Here is a 21,094-nt window from a genome sequence, read left to right as displayed (position 1 = left end):
CAAGAAGAAGGAAGACTTCCAAACATGTTCTATGAGGCCAGCATAATTCTAATTCCAAAACCAGACAAAGACACTATGAAGAAAGAAAACTACAGGCCAATATCCCTGATGAACATAGACGCCAAAATCCTGAACAAAATATTAGCAAATCGGATCCAGAAATACATCAAAAAAATTATTCACCATGACCAAGTGGGATTCATTCCAGGGATGCAAGGCTGGTACAATATTCGCAAATCAATAAATGTGATACACCACATAAATAAGATGAAGAATGAAAACCACATGATCATATCAATAGATGCTGAAAAAGCATTTGACAAAATCCAGCATCCATTTCTGATAAAAACGCTCAGCAATGTGGGAATAGAGGGATCATATCTTGACATAATAAAGGCCATATATGAAAGACCTACAGCCAACATCATACTCAATGGACAGAAACTAAAAACATTTCCATTAAGAACAGGAACAAGACAGGGATGTCCACTTTCACCTCTCTTGTTTAACATTGTACTGGAAGTCTTAGCCACAGCAATCAGACATGAAGAAAAAATAAAAGGGATCCAAATTGGAAAGGAGGAAGTGAAACTGTCATTATTTGCAGATGACATGATATTATACATAGAAAACCCTAAAGACTCCATCAAAAATCTACTAGACTTAATAAATGAATTTGGCAAAGTCGCAGGATACAAAATTAACGTCAAGAAATCGACAGCATTCTTGTACACCAATGATGAACTCACAGAAAGAGAAATTGAAAAAACAATCCCATTTACCATCGCGCCAAAAAAATTAAGATACCTAGGAATAAACTTAACCAAAGAAGTAAAGGACCTATTTGCAGAAAACTACAGGTCATTGAAAAAAGAAATAGAGGAAGATATAAAAAAGTGGAAGCACATACCCTGTTCATGGATTGGAAGAATTAACATCATTAAAATGTCCACACTACCCAAAGCAATCTATAGATTCAATGCAATCCCCATCAAAATACCAATGACATATTTCACAGAACTAGAACAAATAATTCAAAAGTTCATATGGAACCAAAAAAGACCCCGAATAGCCACAGCAATCTTGAAAAAGAAGGACAAAGTTGGAGGGATCACATTACCAGATTTCAGGTTATACTACAAAGCCACTGTAATCAAAACAGCCTGATACTGGCACAAGAACAGGCATATACACCATTGGAACAGAACAGAGAACCCAGAAATGGACCCAAGGCAATATGCTCAATTAATATTCGACAAAGGTGGCAAGAGCATACAGTGGAGTAAAGACAGCCTCTTTAATAAATGGTGTTGGGGAAATTGGACAGCTACATGCAAAAAAATAAAACTAGACCATCAACTTACACCATATACAAAAATAAACTCAAAATGGATAAAGGACTTACAGGTGACTCATGAATCCATAAAAATCCTAGAAGAAAATGTAGGCAACAAAATTGCAGACATCATACACAGCAGAATTTTCACTGATACATCACCTAAGGCAACAGAAACAAAGTAGAAAATGAACACATGGGACTACATCAAACTCAAAAACTTCTGCACAGCAAAAGATACAATCATCAAAATGGAAAGGCAACCCAATGTATGGGAGAGGATAATTGCCAATGATATATCATATAAGGGGTTAATTTCCAATATATATAGAGTGCTCATATTACTCAACAAAAGGAAGACAAAGAACCCAATTACAAAATCGGCAGAGGAGCTGAACAGACACCTCTCCAAATAGGACATACAACTGGCCAGGAGACATGTAGAAATGCTCAGCATCATAATCATCAGAGAGATGAAAATTAAAACAACAATGAGGTATCACCTCACACCTGTCAGAATGGCCGCCATCAACAAATCATCAAACAACAAGTGTTGGTGAGGGTGTGGAGAAAAGGGGACTCTAGTACACTGCTGGTGGGAATGCAGACTGGTGCAGCCACTATAGAAAACAATATGGTGTTACCTCAAAAAATTAAAAATTGAACTTCCATTTGACCCAGTGATCCCTCCTCTAGGAATATACCCTAAGAAGCCTGAAACACCAATCAGAAAAAATATATGTACCCCTGTGTTCATAGCAGCACTATTTACAATAGCTAAGATCTGGAAACAGCTCAAATGTCCGTTGGTAGATGAATGGATAAAAAAGTAGTGGTCCATATACACAATGGAGTACTATGCATCTGTAAGAAAGAAAGATCTTTTATCCTTTGAGATGACATGGAGGGACCTGGAAAGTATTATCTTAAGCAAAACAAGCCAAACTGAGAAAGACAAGTATCATATGATCTCACTTATTTGTGGAATACAATGAACATAACAGTCTGAGGAATGGGGTAGTCCCAGAGACGTGGAAGTGGGGTACAGATTGACAATCCCCAGAGGAGGGGGTGGTGGGGGAGAGATAAACCACAGAACTTATATGCATGTATGCATGAACAATGGACATGGACAACAAAGCTGGGGCAAGGTGGGGAGGGTAGGGAGGGAGGTATCAGTGGGGAGAAAAAGGAGAATCATCTGTAACAAAAATAAATATATTTAAAAAAATTAAACTTAGAAAAAAAACCAAACTTATAGCCCACTGTAAATTGTCTACAATAGATTATCTGTAGGTTATCTATAGAGATTCAGATTATTCTATTTTTAGAGAATTCACAAACCACAATGATTTCCATATGAAAAACAGCCGTTGTGAATTCTTACTCATTCTAACCCAGGAATGGAGCTATTTTAGTAGAAGGAGGCGCAATGCAGTCCTAGCCATGCTGTGCCCTGGACATCTACATGTCTCCACTTCCTTCCCCCGAACACCCCAGCTTTTTCCAGCTCCTCATCAAGCAAAGGGTGAATCTGGCAGGAGCCAAATAGAAAATCCAAGATTAGTATTGGTGGGACGAGGAGTGCAAACATCCTCTGTAATCCTGAAGGTAAGGGAAGAACAGTGCATATTTTGTATGTGTTCAGTATTCATCTCTTCATCTTTATGTGATTAATCGCACTGCTTCGCTCAGAAATGCCTGTCAGAATAAAATCTGGGTCTTTTATAAACTGTATTCTGAAATATTATACCCTCTATTTATATAAATGTTTCAATATTTTTGTTAGGGTGCATGCGTGCGTGTGTGTGCACGCGCGCACTTAGAACTTATTATTTGTGTTTTTACTGCCTGAGACTTTACATAATCTAAATAAAAAGTAGAGGGGAAAATGCATAGCTGGCAGGTTTGCATTATCTCATCGGTGCCGTTCTCTATAAAGCAGATGCAGAAATTTTCCAACGGCACTTTTTTGATGGAAAGGTTTACATACAACACAAACTCTTCTAGAGATGAGGTGAGGCTAGCTAGAAAAGATACAGGAGAGGCAAACCATCTAATTGTGGATTCACAAAACTTAAAACCCAGAAGGACCTCAGACACCAGCAACTCCAATAGTTGGTGTTGCACAGGACACTTGACCCTCAAGATGAGCCTTCAAAATAGGTTCCACTGGCAAACAGGTTGGGAAGTCACTGAATGGTACACCTGCTTTCAGATAGAGTGATCATTCAGGTTCTAAAATTCCTGAAAATTCCTACAATTAAAAAACATCATTTAACCCATTGTTTCCAGACATATTTGACCATAATACTTTTCCCCTTCATTGACTCTTCTTGCAGATCCCGCTCTAGAAATGCCTATCTTGTACAATCATTTTATAAATGGGGAAACTGATGTTCAAAGATGTTAACTGGCTTGGCTTAAATCTGGTAATTAATTAGTGGTTGATAATTCAGCAAATAGCATGACGAGAGTTTAAATTAAAAGTAGGAAATAAAAATAAGCAACTATTTCAACATCTTTCCTCCCCACCTATATACCTCACTGCTTGTTCTGTGTCTCTGTCTCACTCCCCTCAGATTCTTACATTCCCTCAACTTTTACTTGCCTACTTGACCAATATATGTGGCTATTAACCAGCTTGGATTCATTCGTTAGCAAGTATGCTCATCCCCTCTAGGAAACCTGTGATCTTTCAGACTCTAGAGTTAAGACAATGACTTCCCAAGGGTGTGGCTGTAATGGAGGCCATGGCAGGAACACAGCCCATAATTAAGGCAGATAGAGCTTGGTAGTTCTCTTCAAATTTGTTGCTCTTTGTTTTAGGGCTTCACAGATATGATCAGAACCAGACATGAACAGAAAATCTCCTTAAACCAATTATAAAGTGGTGATCTTTTCTTTATTGTAAATCCTTTCGCTCCTTCTTTTCTGCACTCTTTTCCTTTCCATTTTCCATGTGCAACTTGATGCAGTACGTTGCTTCTCCTGAAGCAATCTGAAACCCCCATGCCATGTCACCGCTGCCCAGAAGCTATAAGAAACGAGTTAACCCGCCTGTCTTCAATGTCTTCCGGGGGCTACAGCACTCCACATTTCTTCCACTTGCATGGCCTAGCTGAAGAGGACCCCTTTTAGCAAAGGTCTCTCTTCTAGTTCCCAAGCCATGAAGAAAGTACCATTACAAAAAGTACCTTTTTAAAAATGCTATTCCATTATATGATATGTATTGCCCTTCATTTAGAATGTTGAGCCTCTGAATAGCTTTGGTGGGAAAATATTTTTCATCCTGTTGATTTCCATTGCTGGGCTTGCCTACACCTAAGAATAACAAAGTTGGCAACAATAGAATATGAACACTGAGTTGTTTCTTAGAATTGGGTGGAGTTGATGCTCAGCCAACCATATCTCATCTGGTGCTCCCCAAAACAACATGTCAAGTCAGCTGGCTGTGATTCCAATCTATGACAGTGGGACAGGAGAAAGAAACGGCTATCAGAGACTGACCAGATCTAGCCTCATGTAGTTCTCGGTTAAAAAAGTGCCAACCCTGCCCAGCCAGTGTGGCTCAGTGGTTGAGCATCGACCCATGCACCAAGAGGTCGCTGGTTCAATTCTCAGTCAGGGCACATGCCCAGGTTGTAGACCTGACCCCAGTGGGGGCATGCAGGAGGCAGCTAATCGATGTTCTCTCCCACTGATGTTTCTAGCTCTCTCTCCCTCTCCCTTCCTTTCTCTCTAAAATCAATAAAGAAAAAGAAAAAAACTCAGTTTAAAAAAAAAAGTAGATTCCAAAATGGCGGCGGAGTGAACGAAGCTACACAGACCGTCTCCCAGAACCAAACTGGAATTACAACTCTAACACAGACAAATCAACGGGAAAAAGCAACAGAAAAGCAGCTTGTGAGGACCATATAACCAGGGACACTGACTCAATCCTGGTAGGATTGCAAAGGCGTAAGAGGGGGGCTGGGAGCCCACGGTTGGCAGCTCGGCAGCGGCCTTAGCTGGGAGCGGCGCCCTCGGGTTACACTCCCAGGCGGCCCCACAGCGCAGAGCCGGGACAGAGGCCGAAACAGCCACAGCCACTCACCTTGGGCTCCGGCAGAGGGAGGGCAGACAGGACTGGAACTGTGTAGGGACACTCGGGATTTAGAGGGCACTCAGAGCTTTTGCTGAGTTGTGGCCACCAGGAAGGTGACCATCTTGCTCCTTCCCAGGGCTCAGGGGAGAGGCAGCAGCCCCTCCCTCGGAGATCCAACCCCACCCTGTGGGCCATTGAAATGCTAACTGAGGCTCACTAACAACCAGTATCTGCCCCACCCTCGGGAAATCCCCTTAAGCTGAGCACCTGAGGGAGTTTTTCAATCAACTGACAACCCCAAACTTGTCAAGTAACCTCGACTGCTAGCCTCCAGGCAAAAAGCTACAGGATAACAGTACCTTTCCTGGGCTAGCAACTTTAACCAGGAAAGTAAGACTTGACTGTGGTGTTTAACATGGGTCCTCCCCCACTCATCTAAACCCAGGAGAGGGAGCCACAAATAGCAGAACACCAACACCCACAGAGAAAACTTGACAGGCTCCAAAGCCCACTGTGATAGCCAAAATGGTGAAACACAGAAACAAAAGCCAAAGGGAAGAACAAGAGACCTCCACCAAAGATGAGATCAATGGGAAGCAGTTAGGCAAGTTAACAGAGCTAGAATTCAGAGCCATGATCTTGAGGAAGCTCAACAGCATGAGTAAGGACATAGAGATGCTGAAAATAAACCAATTTTAAATTAAGAACCATCAAGAAGAGATAAAAAATGACATAACAGAAATAAAGAACACATTGGAAGGTCTAAAAAGCAGAGTAGAGGAAGCTGAGGACCGAATCACTGAATTACAAGACAGGGTAGAAAACATCAATCAATCAGAAAACCAAAAGGAAAAAATAATTAAAAAACAAGAAGACAGCTTAAGAGAACTGTGGGACAACTGGAAATGTAATAATATTCGCATCATGGGAATCCCTGAAGACAAAGAAAATGAGCAAGGGTTAGAAAATATATTCAAAGAAATAGTGACAGAAAACTTCCCTAACTTGGTGAAGGAAGAAGGCATTCAAGTTCAAGAAGCACAGAGAGCCCCAAGTAAGAAGAACCCAAACAGGCCCACACCAAGACACATAGTAATTAAAATGCCAAAAATTAAAGACAATGACAGAATCCTAAAGGCAGCAAGTGATAAGCAACAGGTTACCTACAAAGGAAACCCCATAAGGCTCTCAGCTGACTTCTCACAGGAAACACTATAGGCCAGAAGGGAATGGCATGAAGTAATCAAGGTCATGAAAAACAAGGATCTGAATCCAAGACTACTCTACCCAGCAAGGCTATCATTCAAAATAGAAAGTCAAATAAAGAGCTTCCCACACACAAAAAAGGCTAAGGGAATACATTAGCACCAAACCAGCACTGCAAGAAATGTTAAAAGGACTGCTGTAATTAGTAGAAGAAATAGGAAGAAAAATATAACCAAACTAAACAAAAATGGCAATAAATAAGTACATATCAATAATCACCTTAAATGTAAATGGATTGAATGCTCCGATAAAGAGACACAGAGTAGCTGATTGGATAAGAAAGCATGACTCATCTATATGTTGTTTACAAGAGACCCACCTCTCAACAAAAGATTCACATAGGTTGAAAGTGAAGGGATGGAAAAAAATTTTCCAATCAAACGGAAAGCAAAAAAAAAGCTGGGGTAGCAATACTCATATCTGATCAAATAAATTTCAAAATGAAGGCCATAACTAGAGACAAAGAGGGCCACTACATAATATTGAAAGAATCTATCCAACAGGAAGATATAACATTGGTAAACATATATGCACCCAATATAGGAGCACCAACATATATTAAAAATCTTCTGGAGGACTTCAAAGGAGAAATCGACAGCAATACAATCATAGAGAGGGCTTCAACACCCCATTGACACCACTGGATAGATCCTCTAGGCAAAAAATTAGGAAGGAAATAGAGACTCTAAATGAAGCACTAGTCCAAATGGATTTAATAGATATCTACAGAGAATTACACCCCAAAACTACAGAATACACATTCTTCTCAAGTGCACATGGGACATTCTCAAACATAGACCACATGTTAGGGCAGAAACTAAGTCTCTACATGTTCAAGAAAACTGAAATCATATCAAGCATATTCTCAGATCACAATGGCATGAAACTAGAAATCAATTGCAACAAGAACATGCAAAGACATGGAGGCTAAATAGCATGTTATTGAACAATGAATGGGTGTCCGAGGAAATCAAGGAAGAAATTGAAAAATTCCTGGAAACCAATGAAAATGAACACACAACAACACAAAATCTATGGGATGGAGCTAAAGCAGTTCTGAGAGGGAAGTTCATAGCACTACAGGCCTACCTCGAGAAACAAGAAAAATTTCTAATTGACTGTCTAACCTCACAACTTAAAGAATTAGAAAGCAAACAAAAAGAAAACCCCAGAGCAAGTAGAGGAATAAAATGTAAAGATCAGAGCATAAATAAATGACACGGAGACCAAAAAAACAATTCAAAGGATCAATGAAACAAAGAGCTGGTTTTTCAAAAAGATAAACAAGATCGATGGACCCTTAGCTAGACTCACCAAGAAACAAAGAGAGAGAACCCAAATACACAAAATCAGAAATGAAAGAGGAGAAGTAACAACCAACACCACAGAAATACAAAAGATCGTTAACAGCTACTATGAACAAGTATATGGCAACAAATTTGACAATCTAAGCGAAATGGACAAGTTTCTAGAAACACATAGTCTCCCAAAACTGGACCGGGAAGAGATAGAAAATTTGAACAGACCAATAACAACAGAAGAAATTTAAGATATAATCAAGACTCTCCCAGCAAACAAAAGCCCAGGCCCAGATGGCTTCACGGGGGAGTTTTACCGAACATTCAAAGAAGAACACACACCCATTCTCCTCAAACTATTACAAAAAATACAAGAAGGAAGACTTCCAAACTTGTTTTATGAAGCCAGCATAATTCTGATTCCAAAACCAGAAAAGACAGTACAAAGAAAGAAAACTACAGACCAATATCCCCGATGAACATAGACGCCAAAATCCTGAACAAAATACTAGCAAATAAAATCCAGCAATACATCAAAAAAATTATTCACCATGACCAAGTGGGATTCATTCCAGGGATGCAAGGCTGGTGCAATATTTGCAAATCAATAAAGGTAATACACCACATAAACAAAATGAAGAATAAAAACCACATGATCATATCAATAGATGCTAAAAAAGCATTCGACAAAATCCAGCATCCATTTCTGATAAAAATGCTCAGCAATGTGGGAATAGAGGGATCATATCTTGACATAATAATGGCCATATATGAAAGACCTACAGCCAACATCATACTCAATGGGCAGAAACTAAAAACATTTCCCTTAAGAACAGGAACAAGACGGGGATGTCCACTTTCGCCACTCTTACATCGCAGCAAAAAAATTAAGATACCAAGGAATAAACTTAACCAAAGAGGTAAAGGACCTATTTGCAGAAAACTACAGGACATTGAAAAAGGAAATAGAGAAAGATATAAAAAAGTGGAAGCACATATCTTGTTCATGGATTGAAAGAATTAACATCATTAAAATGTCCATACTACCCACAGCAATCTATAGATTCAATGCAATCCCCATCAAAATACCAACAACATATTTCACAGAACTAGAACAAATACTTCAAAAGTTTACATGGACCCAAAAAGTCCCCGAATAGCCACAGCAATTTTGAAAAAGAAGGACAAAGTAGGTGGGATCACAATACCAGATATCAGGTTATACTACAAAGCGACTGTAATCAAAACAGCCTGGTACTGGCACAAGAACAGGCATATAGACCAGTGGAACAGAACAGAGAACCCAGAAATGGACCCAAGGCAATATGCTCAATTAATATTTGACAAAGGGGGCAAGAGCATACAGTGGAGAAAAGAGAGCCTCTTTAATAAATGGTGTTGGGAAAATTGGACAGCTACATGCAAAAAAAATGAAACTAGACCATCAACTTACACCCTACACAAAAATAAACTCAAAATGGATAAAAGATTTAAATGTGACCTGTGAATCCATAAAAATTCTAGAAGAAAATATAGGCATCAAAATTTCAGACATCATACGCAGCAGAATTTTCACTGATACATCACCTAAGGCAAGAGAAACAAAGGAGAAAATGAACACATGGGACTACCACAAACTCTAAAGCTTCTGCACAGCAAAAGAAACAATCATCAAAATGGAAAGGCTACCCACTGTATGGGAGAACATCATTGCCAATGATACATCAGATAAGGGGTTAATTTACAAAATATATAGAGTGCTCATATTACTCAACAAAAGGAAGACAAAGAACCCAATTAAAAAATGGGCATAGGAGCTGAATAGACACCTCTCCAAACAGGACATACAAATGGCAAGAGATGTATGAAGAAATGCTCACCATCACTAATCATCAGAGAGATGCAAATGAAAACAACAATGAGGTATCACCTCACACCTGTCAGAATGGCAGCCATCAACAAATCATCAAACAACAAGTGTTGGCGAGGGTGTGGAGAAAGGGGGACTCTAGTACACTGCTGGTGGGAACGCAGACTGGTGCAGCCACTATGGAAAACAATATGGTGTTATCTCAAAATATTAAAAATTGAACTTCCATTTGACCCAGTGATCCTGCTTCTAGGAATATACCCTAAGAAGCCTGAAACACCAATCAGAAAGAATATATGTACCCCCATGTTCACAGCAGCACTATTTACAATAGCTAAGATCTGGAAACAGCCCAAGTGTCCATCAGTAGACGAATGGATAAAAAAGCAGTGGTACATATACACAATGGAGTACTATGCAGCTGTAAGAAAGATCTCTTATCCTTTGAGGCGACATGGAGGGACCTGAAAAGTATTATCCTAAGTGAAACAAGCCAAGCAGAAAAAGACAAATTCCACATGATCTCACTTATATACGGAATATAATGAACATTACAGTCTGAGGAATACGGTAGACCCAGAGACGTGGAAGTAGGATACAGACTGACAACTCTCAGAAGAGGGGGTGATGGGGTGGGAAGAGATAAACCACAGAACTTATATGCATGTATGCATAACCATGGACATGGACAACAAAGCCGGGGATGGGGCAGGGGATGGGGAGGAGGGTGCCAATGGGGTAAAAAAGGAGAAACATCTGTAACCAAAAAGAAAAAGAAAAATAAGTGCCAGCCATAAATATATGTGTTATTCTCCTCGATGAGACAATTCTGAAAGCGTTTTTCAATAGCATGAAAGCATTTTGTACACCGTGACCTATACATACCAAATTTGAGACACTGTCCTCTATTTTGTTCTATTAGAATACGGACCAAAAACACTGAACATATGCTATATACCTAGCTAGGTAGCCAGCCACCATGTAACCTAGAGAAAAAGAATACTATTGAGACAGTGATATTACATACAAATAACTAAATCTCGGTAATGGGAAAAAGAATGGTTATTTTCTTTCTTGAACTTTTCTGTTTTCTGTTTAATAGAATCTATCTGTACAGTTTTAAAGGCATAGTGCCACTTAGTGTGAAAGTGTAAAGGAACCAGCTTTCTATTTCCACCTGTGAAGATGGCATTCCTAACGTTCCTAAGTCCTAGGTCATGATGATTAACACCGTACCTAGAATATATCCTATTCCTAGGAAACTACAGCAGAGCAGTGTCTCCGAGGAAATGGTCCCAGCTTGTGGTATTCCTTTGTTCTTTGTGGACACCCAGAGACTCAAACGAGGTGGCAGCTGTCATGAAATATAAAACCTATCCCTTCCATTTACATCAGTCTTTAGTGATTTTACCCTCTTCTCCTCAATCTTCCCAGCTTTTTCTCTATGAAAGTTGTAATTCTATTCAATATATTTGATGAGGTCTTACTCGGTGCTTCACCATATGCTCCTGCTGGCATTCAAGAGAAGAAAGACATTATATAAATAATGAGCTAGGCTGTGAAAAGACATTATGTCAGTACAAAACACAGGTAGAAGAAAAAGAGCAACATTTACACTAGTGGGGGAATCAGGAGAAAGGCCTTCTTTGGGGAAAGTGCATTTCAACTAGGTCTTGAAGAATAAAAAGGATTGTCAATTGAGAAAGAATAGGTGGAAGGACACGCCTGGCCAAGGACATGTTTGAGTAAGAACAAGTTAGGATTGCTGCAAAAGTTTCTGTGAATTCATTTGGGTGGGTGACTGGGAATATGAATTAAAGGAATTCCATAAAAGAAAATTCTTCTATGAAGTTACACACAAAAGGAAAACCATGCACTTCTAATACTATTCTTTTGATCCTGTAGGAAAAGACACTGCATAAATACAGAATATTATTTCTATTAAAGCTAGTATTCTTAAGTGGTAATGTTTTTTATAACATTTGAAAGTAAAATTTGTATCTTCAGGATGAAAAACCTACAGGAAATTAAATGTCGGCCGCATGGAGAATGAAGTCAAAGAACAGCATGGCTAGACAAGAACAAATTCAAGGGAGAGGTGCTAGATCTTTTCAATTATTTATTACAGATCTCATGGTCTTAGAAGCCAAGAACTCTGTTTAACTTAGTTTGGTCTAAATACCAATATTATGCCACACTTTCAGTTGCTCAAAACTATGTTATTAGATCAGCATTAATGGGTAGCTTTAAACGTCAACAAATAGATGTTGTTCCAACTCATCTAGGAATTTAAAGTTTAATTAGGGCAGCCCCTTGATTTTATAGTTCAAGCAAATGAAGCCCAGAGAGTGGGTGACTAATTTGCTAAAGGTCACCCAGCTGGTTAATGGTAACCAGTTAAAATGAGGGAAACTAAATAACTTGCCCAAGGTCACACAGTTGGCAACTGGTGGGGCCAGAATGACAACACAGGAGACCCCAGGCCTTTAATCATTACTCTACACTTCCTCTCTGCCGATGAAAATGTAACAGAATCCCTCCCAAGCAGGTAGAGTCCTGTAGATGATAAGCCATATATATATTAAAAAAAAAGTAGAGGGTAATAAATGTTACTATTATAAGTGCAAGTAAGTATATACATTATCTAAATTGCTTTAATGGCAGAAAGGAACTACTATTTCTAGATGTCTTGATGGAAATTTAAATAATGTATATATTTGCTCATTTATTATAGTATTTGCTACTGGGGGAAAAAAAGGAAAACAAATGAAATGAGAATAATTCAGTCTTTATTTCTCCTGCTTTGTAGGGCATAAAGACACTGAGTATATTTTTTAAATGTTCACCTAAAATCCTATCACCCACACACATTAACTATATTGTTATTTAATCAGTTACAATGCTTAAAGATATTTGTTTTGATAATTCAACAATCATGATTTCAAAAAAATGGCGGAGATAGTAGGGTAATCTTGGGTTTATGAATTCTTACATCGATGGCTTCTAAAAGGGCTATCAAAAAATGAAGATTTCACACCTAATACTGTCATTTCACCTAACAACCCATTATGCGTTAATCATTCATGCATACATCAAAACACTTTTCCAACCTATTTTTAATTTTAGCCTTCATCCCTTCTGGGCAAAAGAGAGAAGAGGTGAAATGCAGGACAGGAGAAAGTGTATTATACAGTCTTTGAGCTCATTGTTTTCGGTTTAAATCCCTTGCTTTCAAACATCAACAGATGTTCTAACTTCGTATTTTCACAAAAACTAATCATCCAAGTGCACTCTATCTGTAACTGTATGCATGAGAATTTGACTTCCTGTATCTGTCCAGCGCTTCTTTTGTAGCAACCTGATAAGGATAAAAATGTTAACTAGATTACTAGTATTGTGACCAGTCACCAGTTATAACTATGATCCTTAATTGGCAGACTGAGAGAAAACTAAAATTACCTGATGGGGACATCACACTTGCGGCCTCTCTGAGGACCATGATTCTAGAAAAGGGGAATATCGCTTATGGGGTTTGGGAAGCTTTTGTCCATTGAACTTGGTTACAAGAGATATCAGCTCCTGGGGAGGCTTCTAAACCAAGATGGTTCCCATACCTGTCCCATGTGGCTCTTGTCTCCTCACACCTGCTCTATGCTACATGAACTGCTGAGGACCCCACAGAGAAATGCCTGATGGCAAGCAATGGCTCCTGTCCTATAGCCTCTGGTTACACTGGTGTCATGGGTGACCAATGGTAATCTTGGAGTCAGACTATTTGAAGATTGCAGTAACCGTCATGATGTATAGACAAAAGTCCTATCCCCTGAGCCCGTATTCCCCAAGGCAAAGTTCTTTTCTTTATATTCTGTCATAATAGCCACCTCTGCCCAAGTCCTCATTCACAATCCTGGGCACTGACTTAATCATGTAAGTACTCTTATCTGATTCCTTCATGTGTGTCTTAGTTGAGGAATGACAATAAGAGTTGCACGCAGTAACATATATACCAGATTTTATATAAGATAAAATCGTCTGTTCTTCTGTTAAGATTCTTTCTGACAATTCCAGGTCTATTCCTGCATATTTTGAAAACAGCACCTTATAAAGCTGATGTTGGAGAAAAATATACAGTGACTCCTGGGTTTCTTCTAGGGATCTGGTATTAATATTCAATTGTTAATATTTAATAAGTTGTGGTACATATTTCTATCTTGCAATGATTCTAGCTTACCAGGAAGGGCCAGCGTTCACTGGGATCATATGCACTGGGGTCCAACGCAGGGAAGGAAGGTGATGAACCCAAGCCCAGGCCTGAGAGAAAAGTAAAATCTAGAGTAGAACCTTAAAAAACAAAAAACAAACAAAAGCCTCAAGCATAAGCCAGAGGATCCTAGATGACCAACACAAACCATTTTTGTGGCCTAGCAGCTACATAATACAAGGAATGTCACAACAACTTACAGATCACAGTTAAGTTGAGACTTGAGTGAATCATAGGATTTCAGAAGATAAAATGGGCCCCAGGGTCTCTTCTTATTTCAAATCTTTTTAAGTCTATGGGAGCTTTCAGCCCTTTCATTCCATTCAAAACATTCAATGCATGTATTGGGAGACTGCTATGTGCCAGGCCCCTCTGAGGCAAGTATTACGGAATTAAAAAGGAAAGAAACAGACTTGATCCCTGACCTCATGGGGCTTATACAATAGAAAGAACTCAGAGCCCTGGCTGGTTTGGCTCAGCGGTAAGAGCGTTGGCCTGCAGACCGAAGGGTCACGGGTTTGATTCCTGGTCAAGGGCACGTACCTGGGTTGCAGGTTCGATCCCTAGCCCTGGTTGGGGTGGTACAGGAAGCAACCAGTCAATGTCTCTCTCTCACATCGATGTTTCTCTCTTTCTCTCTCTCTCTCTCCCCCACCCCTTCCACTCTAAAATCAATGGAAAAATATCCTCAGGTAAGGATTAATAACAGACAGACAGACAGAAAGAAAGGAGGGAGGGAAGGAAGGAGGGAGGGAGGTGAGGGAGGGGAGGGAGGACTCAAATCCTTCCATTAACTTGGTACTTCAAGTCCTGATAGTTATAGAAAACATAAAACACCTTTCGATTTCTCAGTTCTTACTATCTAAAGAAAGCACACTTTTTCCCTAATACCAAATACAATAAAAAATATCCAAACATGCTGCCTTTTATATAGAAATAATTCAGGGGAAAACACAAGCAATATTTTCAACTACTGATCTGTAGAAGACATAGAAATGATAAGCAAATGAGCTTTTCTTATAGTTAGACTGTATGAAATCTGAGGTTATAATACTACAACTTATTTTCACAGCACTTTTTCTTATAAGAGCAATACATGTTCATTGTAGAAAATTTGGTAAATGCTGTGGTAAGAAAATAAAAACATTTGCAATCCCATAATACCTAGAGATAGTCACTGTTAATATGTTGACATTTATTTCTCTATAAATGAACAGATAAGTAGAAAAGATTTACATCAACTACTCATTTTTTAAATGGTCTCACACTAGTACAGAATTTTATATCTTACTGTTTTCTTAATATTGACTTTAACTTGTAGACACACTTTGTTTTAGAGAGCTGAGAGAATATTACCCAGCCATATTGACTGCTGATGGAAATAGAATTTAAAACCATCTCCTATAAATGTGCTTGACATTGCTTTTCCCAAGTATACTTATTTTCAATCTTCCATTTTGACTTTAATCTTCTATTATTTTTGCTTCTCATTTAGGTTGTCTTTTAAATTATTCCTGTGGTTCAACTTTATCAGTGTGGTTTCCACTTATGCATAAGAATTGCACACCTTCTGTAAACATTTATAAAATTAAATGAAAACCATCCCCAAACTACTTCCTGGAAAAGCCTACTTGTCCACTCAGAGAAGCGTCTGTCTCCACTCTGTTTCTTCTTTCTCCACCAAACAAAAAGGTCATGAAGAAGGAAAGAACTGGCATTTGAAACCTAGTCAGGCTTTTTGAAAGGTTAAAAATACTATATTTTCTGTAGCTGCAAATATAGTTCCTCCTTTAACTGTAATACATTATTCCTCTTTTCACAAAATAAGTTGTATTTACTGTAATCTAGGTTCACTTTGAATACTGATCTCCCAACTATCCACAGACGTGGCTCTGGTTTGATGGCTCCAGAGTCTTCCCTGAAACCCATCCCTGACAGGAGCCCCCAAGGATGCCAGCAATGCCCCGGAGGGCTGTCCTGTACACACTGCGTGTCTTCAACACACTTGGGTGATGGCCATCTAGTCTTGGTGATTTATCTGCATCTAGTCTGTTGATTAGGTCTGGCATATCCTGAGCACTTGCCATTTCCTGATCTATTACCTTCATGTGTTTATTGCATGAGAAAGTCTGGGTGTAGAACTATTACTCAGCAAAATCAGAAGCACAGAATTCATTTACACTGTATATTCTTTATTTTATTTTATTTTGTTATTTTTCTATTGATTTTTTAGATAGATTAGAAGGGAGTGAGGGAGAGAGAAAGAGAGAGAGGGAGAAAAACACTGATGTGAGAGAGACACATCGATTGGAGAGAGACACATTGATTGGTTGCCTCCCGCATGACCTCAACCAGGACCAGGGATGAACCTGCAACCCAGGTACGTGCCCTTGACCAGAATTCGAACCTATGACTAGGAATCAAACCCATGACTCTTTGGTTTGTGGTCTGATACTCTAACTGCTGAGCCAAACAGCCAGGGTGCACTGTATATTCTTTTTATCTCTGAGTATATGTTTGGTATGATGAAAGCCAAGTCTTATACAATTCTAATTTCACAGTATTTAAGAGTCTTTCATTATTGTCTTTAAAATCCATTGCAAGGGTTTTTTCCAAATTCATTTTTGGCCATCTCATATTTAGTGTTCATGGGATCTGACTCCCTTCATGGGCTCAATTTCATAATCTGACCCTTCAAGTATTTCTTTTTCATTACACATATCTAAGTAAGCATTCTTTTTTCATTCCTTAATTTTTTCCTATGTGTTTTCAAAGAGCTTGAATACAAGACTTTTTTTTTTTTTTAGGTTCCTATAAAAAAAAATTATATACTCCCCACACTTTCTTATGGGTAATTTGACTTTAGTATTTCTTTCCATTTTTTTCACTTACATGTCTGCGTTTGAATTCTTTTTTAGAGAACTGATTATGCACTTTATGTCTTTCTTTGGAGTCCTCTCTCCCATTAGGATATCGAATGGAATTATCTATCATTCATCAACATGCTCCAATCTGCATTGCGTCTGCTAGGCACTCAGTGAACATTTCCTGAATGAATGTATGATACCAAGAGTTAACAATCATGGGGCATTTACTAGGTGTCATGTTCCATGCTAAGCACTTGACATGCATCATACCATTAACTCTCCAGCGCTAGGCTGTAAACTTCATTGGCAAAGGGTTTGTCTTTGTATTCCTAGCACCTAGAGCAATGCTGGCATATAGGAGGTGCTCACTAAATATTGCTGCATGGATAGATTGAAAATCTGCATGAGTTAGGTGCCATTATTATTCATGCTTTACATATAGGGAAACTGAAGCACAGAGAGGTTTGATCACTTTCTGAAGTCCCATGGTTAGTATATGTGAAGCCAAGACTTGACTCCAAAACCCACCTACTAAATCAGGACTTAGTACCAGTAAACTCAACACCTACCTATATTAGTGCAAACAAAATAATCCTATTCATCTTAATAAATAGTGTGCAGTGTCAAAAGTAAATATTGTGAGCAATGATTTTCCAAGAAAAGATGTGCGAATGATGAGTTTTTAATAAATACAGTACCCCACCCCATCCACAGTTTCGCTTTTCTCAGCCACACTTTGAAACTATTAAACAGAAAATTCCATAAACAAACATTTCATACGTTTTTAATGGTGTGCCATCCTGAGTAGGGTGATGAAATTTCTCACAGTCCTGCTCTGTCCCGCCCAGGACATGAATCATACCTTTGTCCAGCATATCCATACCGTATACATCCGCGCCCATTAGTCACTTAGTAGTTCTCTCGATGATCAGACTGGCTGACTGCCTCATAGTGCAGTACCTGTACTCAAGTAATCCTTATTTTATGTAACAATGGCCCCAAAGCCATTCACATAACTTTTAATATAGTATATTGTTGTAATTGTTCTATTTTATTATTAGTTATTATTGTTAAACTTTTAGTATGCCTAATTTATAAATTAAACTTTATCATAGGCATGTATGTATAGGAAAAAAACATAGCATATATAAGGTTCGGTACTATTCATGGTTTCAGGCATCCACTGGGTGTCTTGGAACATATAATCTACAGATAAAGGGGAAACTACTGTAATCAGATAGATATCTGTAAGATCTTTGTTAGCTATGCAAGTAAAAACATGATTTCTCTTTAATCAATGTCTTCTGCTGCATTTGTACACTAGGTAATGAGGATTCTGTGGGTATTTACTTTTTCCCAGAGCAGTTCTGGGTTTATTTAAGTAATCTGGTTTGTCAATTCTTTTTAAAATAAGAATGGCCCTAATAAAATAATCATTTATTGATGCTTCATTATATTTGTCTATAGAGTTTATGAGTAATCTGCTCATAAAGTGGGAAACTTACATTTCTCTCAAACATCTCTGCCACTGCTAGTCACCTGATTTCCTGAAACATTTCTATTAGTACATCATTCTTTAGGGTTTTGATTACTTGTATATTTAACAACTCATTAATAAAAGTAATATACCCCTTTTAAAAGAGTAGTTCCCTAAAACCATTATTAGCTTTCTCCTTAAATCTTTATTAGCCCACACCTTATTGGGAGCTAAGTAATATTTAGCAGAGAGCAAAGCCTTTTAGAAATGGCACATAATGGTCCCAAAGCTATGGGCTGAATAGTAAAAAGAGGTACAGAAACTGGAGGTAGAAAGACACCAAAGATGTAGCCCAGTATAAAGAAAAGCAAGGAAGGAGAGAGGGAATGTGGGAGGAAGGGAGGAGCAAAGGAGGAAAGGAATGAAAAAACTGGAACTCTGCTATTCACCTTGGAAAAGTCACTTAATCTGTGAGAGCCTCAATTACTCCACCTGTAAAATGGGCGTGATAAAACATGACTTCCTCAAAGACACTTTAATAGCAGGTCTCAATGTGCCATGTAAATTGTACAGCATAATGCAATACATAGTAGAGTGTTTTGCTTGGCATTATTTGCTCATAATCAGCTCATTTATGCATTCTGTGAAATAAACATTCATCTTACAAAGACTGTCAACAGCTTCAAAATATAGACCCATGAATCATAGCTACCTTTTTTGTCTGGAAGTATTTCTGATTTTTTTTTAACACAAGGAACCAATTCACAAATTTAACAGCCTTTGTGTGCCTACAAGCTCAGGAAGCTTACTGTGTGCTCTACAGACTAGAGTTTTGTAAAACCTCTGTTTAAACAAGAAAGCCTCTTTTAAGTCCTGTTTCAGTCTGGTGCCTTTGGTCAAGGTGGAAACTAAAATTGAAAACAGATAGATCTTTTACATTTAAATGGGTTTAACATGAATGTGTATTAAGCCATTTCATGGACGACTGCACAAATATCTTTTGCAAACTTGGTACACGTGAGCACATATACAGTAACCATTAATGTCTTCTAGAGAAATAAGGTGCAGATCCAAAATTGTAAGCAGCTACCTCGAGTCCTCTCACTCGAAAGAAAATGTAATGGCTTTAAGGGAATTGCTCTAATAATATCATGGCATCTGCAATGGCTGGCCAGAGCACAGCAAACCCGAGTGTATGTCACAGTAAGTCAATTTAACAAGAAATAAGCTTCCCCCTGGAGAATCTGAACTCCCTAGCCTCCCACAAAGAAAATTGAATTTTGGAGGTCACACCTTGGGTAGGTTACCAGAGGGAAAAGCTTAACATTCCTGTTGTCATATGCTTAGGGAGGTCAATGTTGTTCTACCAACAAATTGCTATCAAAGATCTGTTCCCCACCCCTCAACAACCCCCCCCCCATCAAAAAATTATAACAAGTCCTTGTAGTCTCCGAGGAAATGAAAAATGATTGTGATATTTAAGATGCCAGGGACCAGACTGGATATAATCATGCTCAAACATCAAGTTTTGAATCGAGCAGTGAGGAGCAGGGTTGATACTCAGGGCGGGGAGAGGGGAGGGGAGGAGAACTGGTGAGAATGTGGAGGGGGTCAGAGCGCGTCAGAAACACCGACAGAGAGCTTAGGCTACAATTGACTATTTAGCCAAATGTAAATCAACCGAACTGCTTTTATCGAAGAGAAAGCAAGTCGCCAAGTCAAGCCCAGGCGAAGCCCTGCCTCTGTGGGTGGACCGCCCTTCGTAGAGTCGCCCGGGTGGGTGGTCGGAGAGCCTGGCGAGTCCCCGCAATGGCTGGAGGCGCCCCAGCTCACAGCACCTTGAACAGAGGCTCGGGTTGGGCGCAGCCTGGCCTCGGCCGCCGCCCCCCCCCCCCAAACATACACCGCCCGCTGGGCAGCAACATGTGGGGCGCTGCCACTCCGCCGCCCGGGAACTCCCTCCGGCTGGAGTTCCTGGTGGACAAGCGCTGAGCCCTGGAAAATGTGCTGAATTACTCTTGGGAAAGATTTCTGCGGCGTTTAACTTGGCAGCTCCTGGCATTACCATCCCACCCCCTGCGTGCCAGCACTGCACACGGGGACACACACGCCCCCCTGGACCTGCCCAGGCTACGCGCGGGGCAAACACCGGAGCGGGATGCAGAGGCGAGGACCCCAGCTCCGCTGGCCCCGCGTGGGGGACTGTCTCGGCACTGGGTAGCTCCAGGGACGAAGCCCACTCCGCGCTTGGCCCCGGCTCCGCATTAGTTCTGGCCGCTGGCACCAACCCCGTGTCCTTTTGTGCTCTCCCGGGAAGCCCGCCTCTACTCACCCGGGCTGCGTGTGGATTCCGGCCGCCAGCGGCAGCCCGCTGCCCCATCCCACGATCACTGCGGCGCCCCCAGAGTGTGCAATGCGGAGCCCCGCCAGCGCGCGGCCGGAGCCGGGGAGTGCGGGGAGGGAGCCGGGGAGGGAGGAGGAAGGAGGGAGAGAGAACACAGCGGGGAGGGGCGGGGGGCGGGGAGGGGCGCGCGCGCCACTCCCACTCGCGCCGGGCACTCGCCGCCTGCGGCCGCTGCCGGCCAGCCCGGTCTCACAGGCCGCGGGGCCAATCAGCGCGTGCGGGGGGAGC

General features: G+C 40.1%; 1 protein-coding gene across 1 annotated transcript in view; it reads right to left on the bottom strand.

Moving 5' to 3' along the window:
* The window catches only part of LYPD6 (LY6/PLAUR domain containing 6), a 134,471-nt gene extending 113,631 nt beyond the window's left edge, over positions 1 to 20,840 (bottom strand). The window contains exon 1 of the mRNA XM_036254354.1: positions 20,795 to 20,840. The gene's annotated coding sequence lies outside the window, so the exon portion shown is untranslated. The remainder of the gene's footprint in view (positions 1 to 20,794) is intronic.
* Between the last annotated feature and the right edge of the window lie 254 nt (positions 20,841 to 21,094).

The sequence above is a fragment of the Molossus molossus genome, unplaced genomic scaffold (assembly GCF_014108415.1).
Source record: "Molossus molossus isolate mMolMol1 unplaced genomic scaffold, mMolMol1.p scaffold_m16_p_11, whole genome shotgun sequence".
NCBI classification, from domain to species: Eukaryota; Metazoa; Chordata; class Mammalia; order Chiroptera; family Molossidae; genus Molossus; species Molossus molossus.
Note: the sequence above shows the minus strand (reverse complement) of the source record. Positions and strands in the feature narration are given on the sequence as shown.